The sequence below is a fragment of the Engystomops pustulosus genome, chromosome 4, assembly GCF_040894005.1.
Source record: "Engystomops pustulosus chromosome 4, aEngPut4.maternal, whole genome shotgun sequence".
Taxonomy (NCBI): Eukaryota; Metazoa; Chordata; class Amphibia; order Anura; family Leptodactylidae; genus Engystomops; species Engystomops pustulosus.
The window spans coordinates 43,941,394-43,963,970 of record NC_092414.1 but is presented as its reverse complement, the minus strand read 5'-3'; the positions used below and the strand labels follow the sequence as shown (position 1 = coordinate 43,963,970).

Sequence of the window (22,577 nt, the reverse complement as noted above, 5' to 3'; positions counted from 1 at the left end):
GTAGGAACAAGAAGCCCTTACGGTCTGAAAATACAGTAAAAAAAGGTCGGTCAGACCCCTCAGCACTGAGACCCCACTGATCATTACATTAGGCCCTTTCCCGTCTTCGTGGGAAAACCCCTTCAAGACATTTTTTTTTGTACCAAAGGTTTTCATTTTGTATATAAAAACTGAATAAAAGCTTTATGAATTTGATGTCCTCGTGATCACACTTACCCAAGAAATTAAGGGGATGTATGATTTGGAGCATACAGTGAAAGCCATACATACGTAGCCCACAAGAAAATGGCATAAGTCCTTTTTTTTATCAATTTTACCGCATTGGGATTTTTTCCCGCTTTCCAGTCCGTGGCATAGAATATTAAATACCTTCACTAGGAAGTACAATTTCTTATGTAGAAAACAAGCCTCATACAGCTCTGTACATGGAAATAACACAGTTATGGATATTTAAAGACGGGGAGGTAAAAATGGAAAATCAAAGATTTTCGTAACGCGGGGTATGCTGGTATAATACTGAGGCTGCGGTCACACGTAACGCAGAGTATACTGGTAATACTGAGGCTGTGGTCACATGTAACGCGGGGTATGGTGGTAATATGGAGGCTGCACGCTGAACGCTTTGATTCCTCCAGCCCTTGCATTCTGACAATACAAGACATTGGGTGCGGGTTATCCATCACATGCTTTTGCATAGAAGCGCATCCCACCTCCGTGCGCTTTGATTCCATTTCTAAACACAGTCCGCGCGTTACGTGTGACATCACTGCTTATTCTACAGCAATACTTAATACAGTCAATTGAATAACTACAACTTTCACCATCTCATTCAACTGCTGGGAGTTGTAGTTCTCGAGTCCACTGTTATTCTATATGCACTTTTATTTTGTACCTTTTTCTTGTGCTGGAAGCCATCAGCAGCTCCTCATCCATCCTGAGCCCCTGCACATGAGAGCAGCCTGTGCTGTGCCAGGGGGAGGACACTCCAGCATGACCAGGAGGAAGGGGGCCCACTGTGACAACTAGGGGGCCCACATCCTCTGGTCTGTAATTAGTGACAGCTCACTGTCTGCTCCTACAGTGAATCAGGGGCCATGTTCTCCTGCAGTGACGCAGGGGCTGAGGTGCTCAGTGCAGGGAGGAGGAAATGTGCTTCGTCAGGAGGTCTTGAGTTGGGGACCACTGTTCTACTATTTGACTGTTAGTGGGTATAGGTCTACACTTACTGCTGTTAGGGTGTTAGACATGGGGTTCACAATCTTGGGATTGTTCGTTTGGTTCTGGTTATATTTGATATGTTTTCTGTTGTCTGTCTGTCTCTGTGGTAAAAAAAGGATGAATGCTTGGTTGCTCACGTCTCCTTCCCCACACCAGTTTCCCTTCTGCTAATGTGTCCTCTCTTAAAGTTATGAGTTGGAATGTGAGGGGACTGAACTCCAAATTCAAGAGGGCCCTGATTTTAGTTGTCATTAAGCGACAGGCCCCCCACATCGTATGTATCCAAGAGACACACCTTACGGGTCAGAAAGTCCTATCTCTGAAGCGGGCATGGGTGGCTAGAGGATATCACTCCTCTTACTCTGTCTATGCTAGGGGAGTATCTATACTCATATCCAAAGCACTCCCCAGTGACGTCATACAAGTAGCGCCGGATCATTTCGGACGGTATGTGGTCCTACATTGTGCCCTATGGGGCTTCACTTTCACAATAGCGTCGATATATATGTCCCCCCTCCCTTTGATCCAGCTGTGCTGCAACTAATATCCAGTAAACTGGAAGCTATGCCTCCCAGTCCGGTTCTCTGCATCGGAGACTTCAATGCAGTCCCTAACCCATCTTTGGACTGCACAAGCGGCCTAGACACAGGCTCAGTCCGTCTGAATGAGTGGCTTATTTCTATAAACCTCGCCGATGCTTGGCGTAGTAAGCACCCTCAAGAGAGAGAATACTATTTCTATTCCTGGGTGCACATATGTTATATTCCTCGGTGCATGATATGTTACCGCACGTCGATCAAGTATCATATTGCCCATGCAGTGCATCAGACCACTACGCCTTGCTCATCAGCTTCCTTGTAGGCCCCCCCAGTGACTCCCGCCTATGGCGCCTGCACCCGACCTGACTCCTATCCCCAGCGGTTCAGAACACTGTTAAGGCAACACATATTGAGTTCTGGGGGACACTCAACACATCCTGATCCTCTCCTAGTCTGGGACTTATACAAGTCCTCGGTGCGGGGTGCATTTATGTCAGGGATAGCAGGACCTAGAAAGTTATTAAATGCTCCAGAGGAAAGGCTGACTGCTGCGCTAGTGGCTGCAGAAAAGGAATGCCTAGAGAAGCCTACTCCGGGGCGTAAAAAGACTTGGGGAAGAGGAATCATCTAGCTGTAGTGAAAGAGCGAACCAGCAAGTGCTTGCTAGCCAGGCAAGCGTCCATCTTCAAATTTGGGGATAAAAATGGGAAGCGGCTTGCGTATCTCTAGCGGGCTGAACGTCCTTGTGCTTCTGTTCCCTCTATCCTTGATGGTAGCGGAGCCTTGATCACAGAATCCTGGGCCATAAACATGGTATTTCACGAATTCTTCCACTTTGGAGGCTCACACCGGCACAGTCATCAGAGCTTGATTCCCTGCTCTCGGTGGAGGAGGTGGAACTGGACATCTAATCGTTACCCCCCGGTAAGACTCCTGGACTTGACTGGTTGGGAGGTGAGTGGTATAGGGATAACTGTGAGACTCTGGTCCCCTATCTCCATAGCCTGTACCCCCCTGCGCCTGACAGTGGTTCCCTCCCTGACTCCATGCGGGAGGCACTTATTGTAGTTCTTCCCAAGCCTGGTAAGGACCCTCTGCTTCCCGACTCATGCCGTCCAATTTCCCTCCTAAACTCAGATGTTAAAATACTAGCAAAAATTCTGGCAACAAGGCTCAATAAAGTAATATTATCCTTGGTTCACCCGGACCAGACAGGCTTCATGCTATACTTAAACATAGCGGATGCAGAGGGATCATCAGATCCTGGGTTTATATTACCCTTAGATAATTGCAAGGAGTTTGATTCTGTGGAATGGCCCTATTTGTGGACCCTCCTGGGTATTGGCCCTCGCTTTACAGCATTAGTTAGACTACTGTATAACGACCCTAAGGCTGGAGTAAAGACAAATCTTAATATCTAACCCACTCTCCCTATGGCCAGGGGGACTAGACAGGTTTGCCCACTATCTCCCCTTCTCTTCGCACTTGCCATTGGACCCCATCGCTGTGGCGATCCGTCACTCCGATGGCATTACTAGAGGTACTATTATTAAAAAAGTATTCCTGTATGCTGATGATGCACTTGTATACCTTGAGGATGTGGGCCCCTCCCTGGAATCCCTTTTATCCATGATAGAACATTATGGGGGGGTTCTCGGGTCATCCCTTTTTCTCTTATCAGAGGAAAGGGTGCACACCCTCCCCTACTTTTAAATATCTAGGGCTCCAGGTGTAACGCAAGGTTAAGTCATATACGGAGTTAAATATCACACCCCTGATAACTGCAATGGAATCTCGCTTAAAAGCCTGGTCCACTCTCCCCTTATCCCTGCACGGTGGTATTAACATATTTAAGATGACCTTCTTCCAAAATTTCTATACCTTTTCCACACATGTCCTATACTGCTCCCCAAGAGCCTGTTTAAATGCATAGACAGCATTCTCAGGTCCTTCTACTGGCAGGATAGCGCCCTGCGCTTCAGTTTAGCGCTGCTTCAGGCACCCAAGTCTAGGGGTGGACTGGCGGCCCCTGATCTGTATCTTTACTACCTGGCTTCCCAGCTAGTTTATGCCCAGTGGTGGATAGATATAGACATGGGTAATGCGTCTGCTGCACTGGCTGGGGCCCTGGTAGGGTCCTACAAAGCCCTTACAAATCTGCTGTACAGATACAAGTCCCCATCTGATACCCCACTTCCCCTACGTACGGTAGCGGTGTGCTGGCGTAGGGTGCAAACCCTGGTAGGAGCGAGCAGCTCTCCCTCTCTCTCGCTAAGGACTCCATTGTGGCTAAATCCATGGCTATCTTACTTCCTCTCCCTCTCAAGCTGGACAATGTGGGGGGCGGCTGGGGTGAAATTTGTAGGTCAGCTTTTATCCCCAGATGCAGAATTACTTAGCTTTAGCGAGATAAGAGAGAGACATACTGTACCCAATATGGCTAGTTTCCACTACACACAATTGCGACATGCAATTCGGCTCCTTTAGCCTGACAGTGAAATTTTCCAAACTAGAGACTCTGATGAGTACCCCGGACCTCCCTAAGCCACTCACTCAGTGCTATGCTCTACTACAAGAACAAAAGTCCAGACCATTTGATAGAGCCCGTGACTGCTGGAAACAGGATATCCCTGACTCGTCGGATGATGACTGGAGGGAGGTCGAACTGTCCTACTTCACATCTGTAGTGAGTGCGAGGGACTTCCTGATCCAGTCTAAATTTCTCCATCGAGTGTATTTCACCCCTGCTAAACTATTCCGCATGGGAGTAATGCCCATGCCAATGCCCATCTATTCTTTTGCTGTCAGGCTGAAGCCGGATCCTTCCTGCACTGTGTCTGGTCCTGCCCTAGGATTCAGGTCTTAATCAACACTTTGAATTCCCACGCTTAATGTCTCCCTCTGTGTGTCTCCTTGCATCATAAATGAAGTTGTGAATGGCCACTATGATAAAATTTTCTTTAGGTTTGTCTTATACTACACCCGGAAAGTGGTGATGATGACATGGAAGGACCAGGATTCTCCCCCCCATTAAAAAGATGGATATTACTTTTTAACAGTGTCATCCCCCACTACCGGTCCCTGTAAGTCAACAGGAAGTGCCCTCAGAAGTTTGATTGCATCTGGTCCAGATGGTGCGTGAATCCCCATACAGCCTTATAATCACCTGTGGTATCTACTTCTCTCCATAATGAAGGAGACAGAGGGGCACATTTACTTACCCGGTCCAGTCGCGATCCAGCGGCAGGTTCTCCGGCGCTGATTCGGGTCCGTGCGCCCGATGTCCGCTGGAGTACACCGGAGTTCACCTATTTCTTGATGCAGATAATCGCGTGACAAGCGACCCTTTTTTTTTTTTTTAAATACCGCAGATTTTCCGAATCTGTTGGGTTTTCCGACGGCCACGCCCCTTCAGTCACATGAAACCCCGCACGATTGCGCCAAAATCCGATCATGTGCGCCAAAATCCCGGGGCAATTCAGGGAAAAACGGCGCGAACGGAAAACCCGACAAAAATGTGCGAATCGGACCCTTAGTAAATGACCCCCATAGTGTTCTGGTATGTGTGTATATTACTGATTGTCTATGTGTCAATAGTTATTCATGTCTTAACAAGACGTCTGGCTGCATTATTCTGCTGTCATTTATTGTGTGATATTCCTCAGTTAATTTTTAGACGAAGTAAGACCCTCATTGTTAACAATGGATGTTATTTAATAATCCTGCATTGCGGGGAAGAAAATATGTAACAGACAATCTTGTTCTTTGGTTCTGTTAATTGTATTTGTTTAAAAATTTGCAAAAATAAATACTTTTAAAAAAAAAGAAAATGAAGAAATTTAACACACTTTTCAGAACGAAACGCAAAACTTATCACTTAAATTTTACAACTAACGTGAAGTACAATGTGTCACGGGAAAACAATCTCAAAATCACCTGGATATGTTAAAGTGTTCCGAAGTTCGAACCAATTATTGTGATATATGTCAGATTCGAAAAATCGAGTCTGGTCATTGAGATCAACTAGTGGCGGTGATAAGGGATTAAAAAATCCATAGCTTACATGCCATAAACAAAGTCCCCATCGTCTCAGCAACTTATATTAAAAGAAGAGCTAGTAATAGCCGTATACACCATCGCGCTGAACTGACACGCATGGTGAAAAGCACACCGGAAGTGGCGACCGCAAGTGCGCGGATCGGCACGTTGTAAGTCTATGGGCAGAACGACTGTCAATCAGAAGGCCGACAGCAGCTCATGTCAATAGACCGAAAAAAATATATACAGGCAGTCCCCGGGTTACGTACAAGATAGGTTCCCGTAGGTTTGTTCTTAAGTTGAATTTGTATACAAGTCGGAACTGTATATTTTATTGTTGTTACTCCAGACAGATTTTTTTTTGGACTCTGTGACAATTGGATTTTAAAAATGTTGGGTTGTCATAAGAACCAGGATTAACGATAAATCGTAATTGCAGACACCTTTGATAACTGTTAAAGCTGTTTATTGTAGGCTAGTAACCCAACACTACTCTGGTCTATGTATGGTCATAAGAGTAACATTGCTGCAAAAAATTATAACATAAATCAACCACTCAAACAGGTTGAGATCCAATGGATGTATGTAGCGATGTTGAGCGTTTGAATGGCGCTAGGACGACCCAATTAGTATTTTCAGGATCTTTTAATTTTATAAAGTAGGTACAAAATAATAAATAAATGTCTATAAAATAAGTTCCGAACAACGCGTTTTTGCGCTCGAGCCGAGCGCTTCTTCTGATGAACCAGAAGAAGCGCTCGGCTCGAGCGCAAAAACGCGTTGTTCGGAACTTATTTTATAGAGTTTTATTTATTTATTATTTTGTACCTATTTTATAAAATTAAAAGATCCTGAAAATACTAATTGGGTCGTCCTAGCGCTATTCAAACGCTCAACATCGCTACATACATCCATTGGACTTATCTACAAGATAGATTCCTATCACCCCGGAGAAAAGGATTGTATCTTGAGAGCGTGGCAGCACAGGAACGCCGTATTATTATACATGTGCATCACAGAGTTGTGCCTGCCAGCACAACTCTACCAGGTGAGCAGCTATATCATTTATTTATCTTCCCACTATTGACAAAGGGTATTACACCATAGAAGCACCCCTGTCTTTTTCTCCTACATTTCTAGGTTGAGATCCAGGTCAGGTGTGAAGTATACATATAAAGCCCAATTGGGGTTAATCCACAGAAGCATGAACAACACCATCCTAGATAAAATATAAAACCTGCAGCAGTGGACAAATAGAAATGTTTACCGACCAAGAGCCCCGACACGTGTTTTGCGTGAACCGCTTTGTCTGACTCCCCCAGACGATTTGCATGTAGCTGTGCCTTTGGTTATATAATTTTATGCACACAGAAACCCAAATTTTCTTGGGTTATTTGCAAATTGGGGGTATTTTGTGTGGAGCCCAGCTCATACAGCCCAACATACTTTGGATTTATTATTGTAGGCTGGGACTAAAGTACAGTAAATTAGCAATTACCAGAGGTCCGTTTGTATCTAGGTTATTTGTGCTCCCCTACCCTATAATGATTTATAGTTTGGCCACCTACTGATACAGTTCTTTCTATATACATATAGACCATCCCCCAATGCACACTTTTTATGCTTACCAACACTTATTATCTGAAATTTCAATTGCAATAAGGGTAAACATACTTCTGACTGCATTAATCTGTTACATACATTATAATAACGATCACATCACCTGAATGGTAACTGTTAGGCCTCTTGCACACTAGCGTTGCGTTTCACGTGCGTGTGCAATGCGTGAAAAACTGACGTTTTTGCTGCGTTTTTGTTTCATTTTTGTTCGCGTTTTTTTGCGTTTTCGGTGCGTTTTTCACGCGCGTTTTTTTAAGTCCATGGGACTTTTTCAAAGGGACCAAGGTTCGGGAATAAAATGTTTTATTTAATTGAAAAATAATGTCTTCTGATCAGTTGCAAACATCTGCGATCTATTCTTCACTGTTCCGCGCGCGTATATTATCTCCCGACAAGTTAGCAGATGTGAAGAACAGTGAAGAATAGAATAAAACCAGTGAACACAGTGAAAACAGTGACCACAGGATCATTTAAGATAAAAACACAGTGCAGAACACAGTGCAGAATAGATTACAGATGTTCGGCACATCTGCTTACTTGTCGGGAGATACGCGCGGAGCGCTGCGAACAAAATAGCATGTGAAGAACAATATATATGTGTGTGAAGAAGACATTGCAGATGTATGGAAACATCTGCAATGTGTTCTTTACACACATATATATTGTTCTTCACATGCTATTTTGTTCGCAGCGCTCCGCGCGTATCTCCCGACAAGTAAGCAGATGTGCCGAACATCTGTAATCTATTCTGCGCTGTGTTCTGCACTGTGTTTTTATCTTAAATGATCCTGTGGTCACTGTTTTCACTGTGTTCACTGGTTTTATTCTATTCTTCACTGTTCTTCATTGTGTTTTTTAAATTAAATGCTCGATCGCGAGCAGGGGAAATACTGTTATACTGGTCACCTAGCAACCCTTACGTTTAAAACGCATTGCACTCGCATTGCACTTGCAATGATTGCGAGTGCAATGCGTTCTTGATGCATCTCCATAGACTTGAATGGGGCGTGAAAAACGCGCGTGACCCGCAAAAATAGAGCATGCTGCGATTTTGACGCGCGTGCAAACGAACGCAAGCACGCGCGTGCAAAACCACGCAAATGGAGAAAGACCCATTGAATACAATGGGACAGAGTGCAATGCGAGTTCTGAGCGTCAAATGCACGCGCAGAACTCGCGCGTGAAAAACGCCAGTGGAGAAGGGGCCTTAGTTCATTTGGTGTCTTTGTATATGATTTATCCAACAGGTCGCATTTCCCCTGATGAGCCTATATACATGTGTGAAATATGGCATGTAGGGAATTTTGACCTAGACCAATACTGTGTATACTTGATTTAGGGATTCGCACCTAAATATCTTATGCATGTTCTTATACTTTTTTTGCACTTATTGACTTCTGTGGGGACTTTGACTTCCACAGCAATAGTAGTTTCTGTACCGAGGACACCACACTTAAGTGATCCTACAGATTTCTCTATTCTTCCCCTTCCCTACTTAGTTTAGGGCTAGTGGGGTGATGTCAGGGAAAGGTTCCAGTCGGGGTGGCAGTCGTTTAGTCAAACAAATAGGGAGAAGAACCCGGAGACCCCTGCGGAGAGCATGGTAGTGTACGAGAAAACATTACAATTTTTTGGTACCATTTGTTTGTATTTCCGCCAGGACTGATTGAGAGGTGGAGCACGACTGTGCATCCAGCGGCGCTAATGAGTGAAATGGCGGGTCTTCTGGAATAGATTCGTCATCTGATAGAGGCGCTAGATGCGCCTTTTTCTTTTGTTACCCATGGCGGCAACCAGCGCAGCAACAGCGGGCAGCTAGGTAGAGTAAGCGTCAGCCAGCCAGCAAGTATTTGCAGTAATAAGCACTTGAGGAGGTTTGGAACAGTCCAGACAGCACACAGCAGAAACTTCACAGTCTCTGAAAGGGTTAATATGAGATACTACGCAGAGTAGTACATGGAGCTCAGGGGTCCTGGACACAGAGAGACTGTGTGCCAAGGTGAGAGCACCCGGTTTAATAGTGCGACCGTTGGTGCAGGCGGGCAGAGGTGCGCCCAAGCTCCCCTTTAGACAATTGCAGTTTGAACCATTCCATGAAACCTGCAGAAGCTTCCCCCGGGGTCGGAGGAATGTAAGGAGTAGCACAATTTTGTGCAGAACCTATGTCTTGACTGGAGAGACCTTTTCCCGTGTTCTGGACAAGAGGCAGACATCTTGGAAAGAAACAGCAACAACATATCAGTATATAGGTGCAGTTTAGCAGACTATACACAGAGAGGAGAGGTCAAGCACATGTCTCAGGAGAGCTGAAGAGAGGCTGCAGATCAGATAAATAGGAGGGATAAAGGTAAACAGGAGCAGCCATTACCTGCTCCTAATACACATATTGCAAGGAAGAGCCATATAAAGGCAAACAGGAGCAGCCATTTCCCCTGTCCTAAGAGAGCTGTCACAAAGCGCGTTTTGGTTGCATTTTCATTACGCTTTGAAATGCATTACAACAGCTGAATAGAGGTGATTTGCCTAATTACATTATGGTTAACATTTGCGTTTACAAAACGCAGTGTAACAAAATGTGTTAACAAAACCCTAACATAAATGCATTGCTGACGCATGTGTTAATGTGGGGTGTTGTAAATGCAAATGTTAACAGTAACTTAATTATGAAAATCCCCTATCCTCAGCTATTGTAAGGAGATTCAAAACGCAATGAAAATGCAACCAAAATGCACTGTGACAGCACCCTTAGGGTGAAGACACACATGGCGTTTTTGGGCCGTTTTTACTAAGTGCGTTTTCAGATAGTAAAAAACGCATGCGTTAAAAAACGCATGCGTTTTGTCCGTTTTTCATTGCGCAATTTCGGAAAAACTGACAAAAACACATGCATTTTCAAAAAACGCATGCGTTTTCAAAAAACGCATGCGTTTTTTAACGCATGCGTTTTTAACGATCTGAAAACGCATTTAGTAAAAACGGCCCAAAAACGCCATGTGTGTCTTCACCCTTATACACACAGAGCAAGGAGGCCAGAGAGCCCATAGATAGGAGGGATAACGGTAAACAGGTGCAGCCATTACTCGGTCCTAATACACATATTGCAAGGAGGTAGGAGAGGCAGATAGGAGGTATAAAGGCAAAACAGAAGCAGCCAATACCCGGTCCTAATACACACAGAGCAAGAAGGCTGGAGAGCCACATAGGAGGGATAAAGGCAAAAACATGAGCAGCCATTACTCAGTCTTAAGGCCGGTGCCACACGCACCGCTTTGTCTGCGTTTGAAAACGCAGACAAGACGCGCCTAACACGCTTAACGCAAAACACCGACGGCTCGTTCCTGATCCCAGGCGTTTCCATAGAAACGCCGATGCGATCGGGGTGCAGCCCGCCACGGTAGGTGCGGCTTTGTCTGCGTTTGCAATTTCAAACGCAGACAAAGCGGTGCGTGAAGCACCAGCCTTATACTCACAGAGCAATACTCACAGTAGCGAGTAGAGGTCTGTGCAGGTGGCTGAGCGCACCTTACTGCAGACAGCAGACATTTAAATGCCTCTTGATTCCTTCCATAACACTTCCTGGAAAAACCTTCCCTTATTGCCTGGATCATGGACACATGGAGGGGAACCACATCAGATAAGTGATAAATACAGGTATGATTTACCCATTGCTCATAGTCTGCAGACGCATTGAGCTGGATTCTAAATTGAAAGAATCAAACGGCTGAAGCGTTCACTCACCCCCCAAACAGAAGGTTAATTACACAGAAATCCTGAGATAGCCCAAGATACGTCCTGTCTCATTGAAGGCCTAGAGAGAAAATAAAAATATGCTGTGGTTGTGTTCCTGCCTCATACTTATAGGCTGCTGTGATTGGTTGTTTGTTTCAATTGACATCACTGATAATTAACTCTGTGATTGTAACTAGGGGACTAAAACCTATTTGTGTTGTGCTGCCGTAAAGAAATAAGGAAATCAGGAAATATATGATTTTAGGCAGTGAGCACATTTTAACCGGGTAAAGGACCTGGACTTTTTTTTTTTTCATTACCGGCTACGGAGAGGGCTCAACCGGTCGCACACCAGTTAATAAGGGCAATAAGTAGCTCTACGGCACAGAGGTATAAGGAGTGTATGAAGAGGGCTCACGGGCTGAGTCCTCTTCATACAAGGGTGGGGGTTTTTGCATATTGCAGAAAACCCCCACCGCTAATAACCGCGGTCGGTGCTTGCACCGATCGCGGCTATTAACCCTTTCATTACCGCCGCCATCTTTATTACGATCGCCGCGCCCCCAGTGGCTCATTGTAATGAATGTGCTGCAAAAATGCCATATATTGCAATACAGAAGTATTGCAGTATATGGAAGAAGTGATCTGACCATCTAGGGTTAATGTACCCTAGATGGTCTAAGAAATAGTGGGAAAAAAAAATAAAAAAAAAAGTTTAAAAAATAAAAAAAAATTATAAAATATTAAAAATTCAAATCACCCCCCTTTCCCTAGAACTGATATAAAACATAATAAACAGTAAAAATCACAAACATATTAGGTATCGCCGCGTCCCAAAATGCCCTATCTATCAAAATATAAAAACGGTTACGGCCGGCGGTGACCTCCGAGGCAGGAAATGGCGCCCAAATGTCCAAAATGCGACTTTTACACCTTTTTACATCACATAAAAAATGAAATAAAAAATGATCAAAATGTCGCACAGACCTCAGAATTGTTGCAATGAAAACGTCGGCTCATTTTGCAAAAAATGACCCCTCACACATCTCCATGCACCAAAGTATGAAACAGTTATTAGCATCAGCATTCTTTTTTGTACACATTCGTTTAATTTTTGAAAATGTATTAAAACACAATAAAACCTATATAAATTTGGTATCACCGCGGTCGCACCGAACCAAAGAATAAAGCTGAGGTGTTATTTTGAGTGCACAGTCAAAGTCGAAAAAACTGAGCCCACAAGAACGTTTTAAATTTTTGCACATTTGGAATTTTTTTTCAGCTTCGCAGTACACGGCATGTTAAAATAAATAACATTACGGGAAAGTAAAATTTGTTACGCACAAAATAAGCCCCCACACAGGTCTGTACACGTAAAAATGAAAAAGTTATGGATTTTTGAAGTTGGAGAGCGAGAAATGAGCGAAAAAACCCTGCGTCCTTAAGGGGTTAATGGTAGTTTTTTCCAGATATTTGCCATATTTCTTATTTCGTTAATTAGAGGTAAAATATTTAACCCGCTAAATATCTAATAACCTCCTGAACCTTCATATCTTATACTACTTCTGTCTTTTTATCTCCACAGGGATCGATTGGTAAGCAGGCTGATTTTTGCCAGTTAATACATGTGCCTGACATTTTAATTAAACATAATTATTATTAAATATTATGATATATGTTATCACCCTTTAAAAATCCTATAATTTCTTTGTCCTGCCTAACTTTTTGAGCCAATGGGACACATTTACTTACCCGTCCCTGGCGCGTTACCCAAAGTGCATTGTCCGACCGGAAATGCACTGTGCCGCGATTCACTGACATCGTGTGGCCGATATCCTGCATGTGTCTCTTCCCCGCTCAGGCTCGCCGGAGTTCACGGTATGTATGTAAGTGCTAGGTCTTGCGACACAAATCGAATCTTAAATCGATTCTGTTGCATGAATTACGGCGCCACTACGCCAAAATCCGATCGCGTGCGACACAATCCCCTTCTAAATCCCTGTCAACACCGGGAAGTTCGACGGAAATATAATCCGTGGACCCTTAGTAAATTAGCCCCAATGTCTCCATAGCTATGGCAAACAACTATGGCGACAATGGGCAACCTTGTCTGGTTCCTCTATTTAATTTTATACAATCAGTAGTTTCACCTTTTATTGATACTCTAGCCACCGGCTACTTGTATAACAATTTTAGATATTTATCTCACCATTGTGTGCCAAATAAAATCCCACTGAAGGATATCAAAAGGCATCCAATGCAATACATCTTTCCCCTGGATTGGATGGTACAAACGGCAAAGATATACTCTGTGGATATTTTCTGCAGCAGAGGCTCCAGGCATAAAGCCACTCTAATCTTCCTTCACTAAACTTTGTATATATTTTTAACCTCTGTCAATTTTTTTTATAGTTTGTTTGTCTGTACATATAAGAGATACAGGTTTATATGAGTCTATTTTTTTCAGGTTTATGGATCAGAGTAATCAGTGCTTCTCTCATTGAAGATGGCAAATGGCCAATCCCTATGGCCCTGTTCCAAACTTCCAAAAGTTTATCAATAAAAACCCCTTTATAATGCGTATATATCTCATAACGTATACAATCCAATCTGGGGGGTTTTCCCTTAGGTATCAATTCAAGTACCTGCTCTATTCCCTCTCTTGTAATTGGCCTATCTAATTCTTCCCTCTCTTCTACACACAACCCTGATATTTCTAGCCCCTGGACATTTTCCTGTATCACATAACTGTCCATATGGGTATATTTTTTTTATAAATGGGAATATCTCATTTAGATGCTGTAATGCATCTGTGGATTCACAAATATAAGATGGCAGTTTCTCAACACACAGTCTTAAAGGGTACCTGTCAGCAGAAATCTACCTACTAAACCACTGCCAGTATGTTGTCAAGCAGCTGAACACCTTCCAGACCATATTTCTTTCTTGGCGCAGGGTGATGACATCATCTAGAAATTCAGCTTTAAAGAGAGTGAAAATTTGTTTTATAAAGTCAATTGCGGGTGATACACGTAAAATTGGCAACCTCGTTGATCACGGCGCTGCTATGTCCAGAAGCCACTCGCAAAATATAGGTGAGTTCTTTTTTTAAAAAGTATTTATTGAATCACTACGCGTTTCGGTCCCGATCTGGGACCTTCCTCAGGTGTAAAATACATATGCTTTAGATGTGTTTGCGCACAAATATATACAATAAATGTTGGCTGACGTCAGAGTGACGTTTAGCGGAAATGACATCACGAGAAAGGGGACACAATTTGTGAAATAAGTATAAAAAACATAAAAATACAAAAATACATATATAAAATACATAAAACCTCAGGGGTTATGTTAGATAGTGGAGATGTTTTGTGATTGCGGTCTCTTATCAATAGGGTGGCATGAGTTCGTGGACTCGAAGATTTGTTTACAGTAACTAGGCAACTATCATTGTTGGGCTCACGTGATTCCATGTTTTTGTGGCTATGCTGAGCTATTGTAGGACTTCGATTGCAGTGGGTGTTGTAGCATCGCTCGATTGTGTGGTATGTATGTATGAGGGATCTTCTCGCTATCAGACAAATTCTATTACTTCATTCAAGCCGTCAGGTTGAAGGCTCTTAAGTTTATAAATCCAGAAGGATTCGCGTTTGTTTAGTTGTTCCTGTCTGTTCGTTATATTTTCTGGAATCTGTTCGATGCCCATGATTTTAATGTCATGGAAACATTTTTTGTGAGATATAGTAAGGTGTCTTGAGAGACTTTGTTGGAGGAACCCTGTTTTCGTTTTGAATCGATGTCCATTTACTCTCATACGAAGGGACTGAGAAGTCCGTCCCACGTATTGCATGCCGCAACTGCAATTAATCAGATACACCACAAATGTAGAATCACACATTATGTGATGTTTGCAGTTGAATGTTTCCCCTGTGCTGGCAGATTTAAAAACACATTTATTATGTTCTATTATATTACAGAAAAGGCATTTCTTTTTAAAACATTTAAATGAGCCCAGTGTTTTGTCTGATTTATTTGCTGCATTTTCTTTTTTAATTGTTTGGATTCTACTCGGTGCTAGAATGTTTTTTATTGATCTAGCTTTACGGAATGTGATTTTAGGTGCCGGTGGTAATTCTTTTTTTAAAATCGGATCTTGTAAAAGTATATGCCAATATTTTTGTAAGATGCCTCTGATAGCTGTGTGACCTTTATCGAAGGTGGTGATGAAATTGTAAATAAATGTGTTGGTTTCTTCGTTTGATTTTTGCTTGGTTTTGAATCTCTTCTTTTTCTCCATATTTTGCTGATATGCTTTTCTGATTAGTTTTTTTGGAAAATGTTTTTCGGTAAATTTGTTCTTTATAATTTCTGCTTGTGATTTATAATCTTTATCTAGAGTGCAATTTTTTCGCACTCTGGAGAACTGACTGAAAGGTACATTGTTCAGCCATTTTTTGTAATGGGCACTGTTGTAGTCTAGATACCCATTGCTGTCAACTTTCTTGAAATGGTTTTTTGTCACGATTTTTTCCGACTGGTGAGTTATCTCTAAGTCTAAAAAAACCATTTTACTTTGGTCTACAATGGCCGTAAAATTTATGCCCCAGTTGTTGTTGTTCAGGCTTTCAACAAATGTCTGTGCTTCTTCTGTTGTGCCTTTTACAATTATGAAAATATCGTCGATGAAACGGCGTTAATACACGATGTGTGTTTCCCAGAAGTTGGTGTCGTAAACCATTTGGGACTCAAAGTGGCCCATAAACAAATTTGCGTAACTGGGCGCCACTCGAGTCCCCATGGCTGTCCCCAACAACTGGTGGAAAATGGTTTGTTGAAATGAGAAGTAATTATGTGTCAGAATAAATTCTAAACCTTTGAGTATGAAATTTATTTGTTCTTCTGGAATGGTTTTGTCATTGAGGAGGTGATGTTTGGTGGCCCTTAAACCTAATTCATGAGAAATATTGGAATATAGCGAGGTCACGTCTACAGCTACAAAGACAAAGTCTTTTTCCCATTTTATGTGTTCCAAGTCTTCAATTAAGTGAGTGGAATCCCTGGGATAAGAGGGTAACTGTTTAACCAGTGGCTGTAGGAATAAATCTAAAAAATGGGACAATTGGCTAATGAGGCAGCCAATACCCGAGATTATGGGTCATCCCGGAGGGTTTATTTCATCCTTATTTTTTATAAATGGGAATATCTCATTTAGATGCTGTAATGCATCTGTGGATTCACAAATATAAGATGGCAGTTTCTCAACACACAGTCTTAAAGGGTACCTGTCAGCAGAAATCTACCTACTAAACCACTGCCAGTATGTTGTCAAGCAGCTGAACACCTTCCAGACCATATTTCTTTCTTGGCGCAGGGTGATGACATCATCTAGAAATTCAGCTTTAAAGAGAGTGAAAACTTGTTTTATAAAGTCAAGGAGGCGGAGAATTTAACACTGAATTCAAGCTTTCCCTGTCTCAGAAAGCCCCCTTTACTGTAAATGATGGTCCTGCATTCACAGACATTGATGACCAGACCTCCTTAGTCTGGTGCATAATGTAACTCAAGGGAGGAGGTGTTCAGAGACAGGAAGAGCTTGACTTCACTGTTTAACTCTCCACCTCCAAGACTTTATGCAACCAATTTACTTTTCACTTCAAAGTTGATTTTCTGGGTGATGGAACCATAATGGACTATGAAAGAAACATTATCTGTAAGGTGTAAAGCTGCGAGAAAACATACTGCCCGTCACTGCCATCCCCGGCACACATTGCTCCTCTCCTTGAACCTGGATGTGTGGACGCGTGATGACGTCATCAACCGGCCGCGCACCCCTTCCTGGCCGACAGCAGCCTGAAGAAAGAAGACACGGGAGCCGCTGCCAGAGGTATGTTTTATTTTTTTTAACCAGCAACAAATAGATTTTGGTGGTCGGGGGGTCCTAATATAAAAAAATAATTAATTATGGGGGCATTATAGAAAATGATTAATGGTGGAGGGGCATCATGTGAAATACTTAATGATGGAGGGGCAGCATATGAAATACTTAATGATGGAGGGGCAGTATGGGAAATAATTAATGATGGAGGAGCAGCATAGGAAATACTTTATGATGGAGGGGCAGTATAGGAAATAATTAATGATGGAGGGGCAGTATGGGAAATAATTAATGATGGAGGGGCATTATGGGAAATAATTAATGATGGATGTGAAGTATAGGAAATAATTAATGATGGAGGGGCAGTATGGGAAATAATTAATGGTGGGGGGCAGCATATGAAATAATTAATGATGGAGGAGCAGCATAGGATATGTGCAGTGTACAGAGGAATTTATTTTTTTTAATTTTTAAACTTAAGTCCGGCCCTCCAACGGTCTGAGAGGGACCGTGAACGGCCCCCTATGTAAAAAGTTTGGGGACCCCTGGTTTGGAAAACCATTCTGTTGCATTAATGTTTGTTGGCAAACCATTCTGTTGCATTAATGAATGTAGCCTTAGGACAGTTTCTGATGACAGGTTCCCCTTAAATAATAGTTGATGAACCTGCATATTGGATCACACAAGCTGCCACATCCAGACACGATGATACACCCAGGGAGATTTTTAGGATCCTTGTGAACCTTGGGTAATACATATGGGGGCATATTTATCATTCGCAGCGGGATACATCAAGAGGCTTCCGCCTCTTGATGTATCGGGGCAGCCTGCTGCGCAGCGTTTATCCTACGCCAGGCAGGGCCTTATGAAAAGTCGCCGGCAGCAGCGAGTGCGCAGGCACGGGGACAGTAACGCCCCGCGCCAGCCCTCTCCTGGCAGGCCGCGCCCTCCGCTCCGACGGCCGCACCCCCCCCCCCCCCTTCACGCCCCACTCCGTTTGGAGATTTTTCTTTCCTGTAGGGTTTCATCAAGTATAAGATCCAGCTGTTTCTTATACATCACTCTCAGATGACTATTTAGCAGTTTACAGCAATTTGATTGTCACAATTGATGTTGGGCTTCCTGTTCATATATCACTATAGGCCATACTACCACATTAGCCCCTTTGTCCACCAGTTTAAAAATCACATCCCTCATCTGACTTAAAGGACACCTGTCATCAGGTCTGTGTCACTTGTCCTGTCACCTCTACCTGTTGGAGCAGCTCACAAGGATCCATCCCAGCCTTTATCTAGTTATTTCATACATTAATCAAAGTAATCTTTTCTTTATTATGTAAATGAGGCTGGTCACATGGTCAGAGGCAGTGATATCACCCCTGTTCCCCATCCCCTCTCCTCCCCCTGCTCATGTATGTAAAGTGTGTGTGCCGCATCTGCTGACCTGCTGCATCCTCCTAATACACAGACATCAGCTACACAAGCACCTGACATGTTCTGCTATAACATGGCTGCCTGGGCTGTTGTATCTCTCCTATACACACACACAGGCTGCAGGGGGCGCCAGCACCGGGAAGCACAAACTCTCTGGGGAAGATGGTTGTGGGGAGGGAAGTATGGAGGTGCAGAACGAGGGGGCAGCTAGTTGGGTAACATGTAGAAGGCGGGGTAGAGGGAAGAGTTGTAGAGAGTCTAGTCCTGATCTGGTGCACCCCAATAAGTTTGCCAGGCTGGTGGATGAGGGGGATATCAGCTCTGGGGTAGCAATGCTGCAGAAAGACGTGGCCGCTAGCAACCAGGGGAATGTCTGCTCCAGTAAGAAGGGTAATGGGAGCAAAGGCAAAGTCAGACAGGTGCTGGTAGTGGGAGATTCCATTATTAGGGGAACACACAGGGAAATCTGTCACAAAGACCGTGCATACCGAACAGTGTGTTGTTTGCCGGGTGCTCGGGTTCGGCATGTTGCGGATCGGGTTGACGGATTACTGGGAGGGGCTGGTGAGGAACCAGCGGTCATGGTCCACATTGGCACTAATGACAAAGTAACAGGTAGGTGGAAGGTCCTTAAAAATGATTTCAGAGATTTAGGCCATAAGCTCAGGGCAAGGACCTCAAAGGTAATTTTCTCCGAAATACTGCCTGTACCACGTGCCACACCAGAAAGGCAGCGGGAGATCAAGGAGGTAAATAAGTGGCTCAAAAGTTGGTGTAGGAAGGAGGGGTTTGGGTTCATGGAGAACTGGGATGACTTTTCTGTCGGCTACAAGCTCTACAGTAGGGATGGGCTGCACCTCAATGGGGAGGGGGCCGCTGTTTTAGGGGAAAAAATGGCTAGAAGGTTGGAGGAGTGTTTAAACTAGAGACCTGGGGGGAGGGCAATTACACTTGTGCAGGGCAAATAGACGGTGTACATAGAGAGCTGGGAAGGGTCATAGTCCATGGGGGAGGAAGGGGGGCTGGAATGAGATTGGGGAATAAGGACAAAAGGAATACGGACAGGGAAAACCATATAAAGTGTATGTACACAAATGCCAGAAGCCTCACAAACAAAATGGAGGAACTGGAACTCTTGATGTTGGAACGGAAATATGATATAGTGGGTATCAGCGAGACATGGCTGGACAGTAGCTATGACTGGGCTGTTACTATAGATGGTTATAGTCTTTTTAGAAAGGATCGGATAAATAAAAAAGGGGGAGGGGTTTGTTTATATGTGAATTCTTGCCTCAAGCCCGTCCTGCGAGATGACATCAGTAACGCAAATGTGGAGTCCCTATGGGTGGAGATAAGGGGAGGGAAAAAGAATAATAAAATATTACTAGGGGTTTGTTATAAGGCTCCAAATATAATGGAGGCAGCAGAGGAAATGCTGATAAGTGAAATGGATGCGGCTTCAAAGCGTGGTGAAGTACTTATCATGGGGGACTTCAATTACCCAGATATTGACTGGGGGGCAGAAACATGCAGGTCCTTCAAAGGCAGCAGGTTCTTGTCAACAACAAAAGACAATTACCTGTCGCAACTAGTCCTGGAGCCAACAAGAGGGGGGGCACTGCTGGACCTTATCCTTACCAACAGACCTGATAGGATATCAAAACTACAGGTTGGGGGGAACCTGGGGAATAGTGATCATAATATCATTGATTTTGTATTACGCTTTACTAAGAGCGTTAGTGAAGGGGCAACCAACACTCTAAACTTCAGGAGGGCAAATTTTCAGCAACTAAGGGAAGACCTTAAAGGCATAGACTGGGATAATGCTCTCAAGGACAAAAGCCCCCCCCAAAAATGGGACTTTTTCTCATATATTCTGAAAAAGTCCTGTGAGAAACACATACCTTATGGGAAAAAGCATAAAAGGAACAAGAAAAACCCTATGTGGCTAACTAGTCTTGTAAGGAAAGCAATAAGCGAGAAAGATAAAGCATTTAAGGTGCTAAAACGTGAAGGTAGTGATGAGGCATTACAGGATTATAGAGAGAAAAATAAATCCTGTAAAAAGCAGATAAAGGCCGCAAAAATAGAGACTGAGAGAAATATTGCCAGGGAGAGCAAAAATAATCCCAAATTATTTTTCAAGTATATAAATGATAAGAAACTAAAAACAGAGAGTGTGGGTCCCCTTAGAAATAACATGGGGGTCATGGTGGAAGGAGATGAGGAAAGGGCCAATCTACTGAATGTCGCCTTCTCAACTGTCTTTACCCAGGAAAATCCCCTGGTGGAAGACACAATGAGGAATAATGTTAATTCTTTTTATAATGTCAACAGTTTAACCCAGGAAGAGGTACGGCGCCGCCTCGCAACCACTAAGATAGATAAATCACCGGGGCCAGATGGCATACACCCCCGGGTTCTGCATGAATTATGTACCGTGATAGACAGACCGTTATTTTTAATATTTGAAGATTCACTGAGGACTGGTTATGTTCCACAGGACTGGCGCATAGCAAATGTGGTACCAATATACAAAAAAGGATCAAATAGCGATCCTGGAAACTACAGACCCGTAAGTCTAACTGCTGTGGTGGGGAAAATATTTGAGGGGTTTATTAGAGATGCTATCCTGGAGTATCTCACTGTGCACAACCTTATAACCCAGCGTCAGCATGGGTTTATGAGAGATCGGTCCTGTCAGACTAATCTGATTGGTTTCTACGAGGAGGTAAGTTCAAGACTGGATCTGGGGGACGCTGTGGATGTTGTATATCTGGACTTTTCAAAGGCATTTGACACCGTGCCACATAAAAGGTTGGTATATAAAATGAGACTGCTGGGAATAGGAGAAAATCTGTGTATCTGGGTAAGTAATTGGCTTAGTGATAGAAAACAGAGGGTGGTCATTAATGGCACATTCTCAGATTGGGTTGATGTTACCAGTGGAGTGCCACAGGGGTCAGTATTGGGGCCACTTCTTTTTAATATTTTTATTAATGACCTTGTAGTGGGTTTACACAGTCAAGTTTCAATATTTGCAGATGATACTAAGCTGTGTAAAGTAATAAATACTGAGGTCGATAGTTTAGCATTACAGAGGGATTTGTGGAAGCTTGAGGGATGGGCAGAGAAATGGTTGATGAGGTTTAATGTAGATAAATGTAAAGTTATGCACTTGGGCCATGGAAACAAAAAGTATAATTATGTTCTAAACGGTCAATTACTTAATAAAACTGAAGCTGAAAAGGACTTTGGCGTATTGGTGGATGGTAAACTTAATTTTAGTGACCAGAGCCAGGCGGCTGCTGCTAAAGCAAATAAAATAATGGGATGTATCAAGAGAGGAATAGATTCTCATGATAAAGACATAGTTTTGCCCTTATACAAATCCCTGGTCAGACCACACATGGAATATTGTGTACAGTTTTGGGCACCAGTGTATAAAAAGGATATAATAGAGCTGGAACGGGTGCAAAGGAGAGCAACCAGGATTATTAGGGGAATGGGGGGATTAGAATACACTGACAGATTACAAAATTTAGGATTATTCAGTTTAGAAAAAAGACGACTGAGGGGAGACCTCATTACAATGTACAAATACCTGAACGGACAGTACAAGGATCTCTCCAAAGATCTTTTTATACCTCGGCCTGTGACCAGGACAAGGGGGCATCCTCTACGCCTAGAGGAGAGGCGATTTTACCATCACCATAGACAAAGGTTCTTTACTGTAAGAGCAGTGAGACTATGGAACTCTCTGCCGCAGGAGGTTGTTATGGCCGACTCTATGTACATGTTCAAGAGAGGCCTGGATGACTTTCTGGAGAGAAAAAATATCACGGGTTATGGGGATAAAACATTTATTTAATTCTTGAAGGTTGGACTTGATGGACTTGCGTCTCCTTCCAGCCTTATATACTATGATACAGCCTCACACCATTATACAGGCTGTCAGTCATGCACTGGGGGTGTGGCTGTGCCTCCCGCTCATGAATAAGCTGGACAGCTTGAATATGCTAATGACTCATTGGACATTTCACAGGTCATTTGCATACAGCTGTAGGACCTCATTGCTTAGGTTTAGAGGCATGTAGAGGGACAATGAAGGGATAGAGGCAATTC

General features: G+C 43.3%; 1 long non-coding RNA gene across 1 annotated transcript in view; it reads right to left on the bottom strand.

The window, feature by feature from the left end:
• The window catches only part of LOC140126392 (uncharacterized), a 32,204-nt gene extending 20,972 nt beyond the window's left edge, over positions 1-11,232 (bottom strand). The window contains exon 1 of the long non-coding RNA XR_011854824.1: positions 11,154-11,232. This is a non-coding gene — a long non-coding RNA (uncharacterized lncRNA). The remainder of the gene's footprint in view (positions 1-11,153) is intronic.
• Between the last annotated feature and the right edge of the window lie 11,345 nt (positions 11,233-22,577).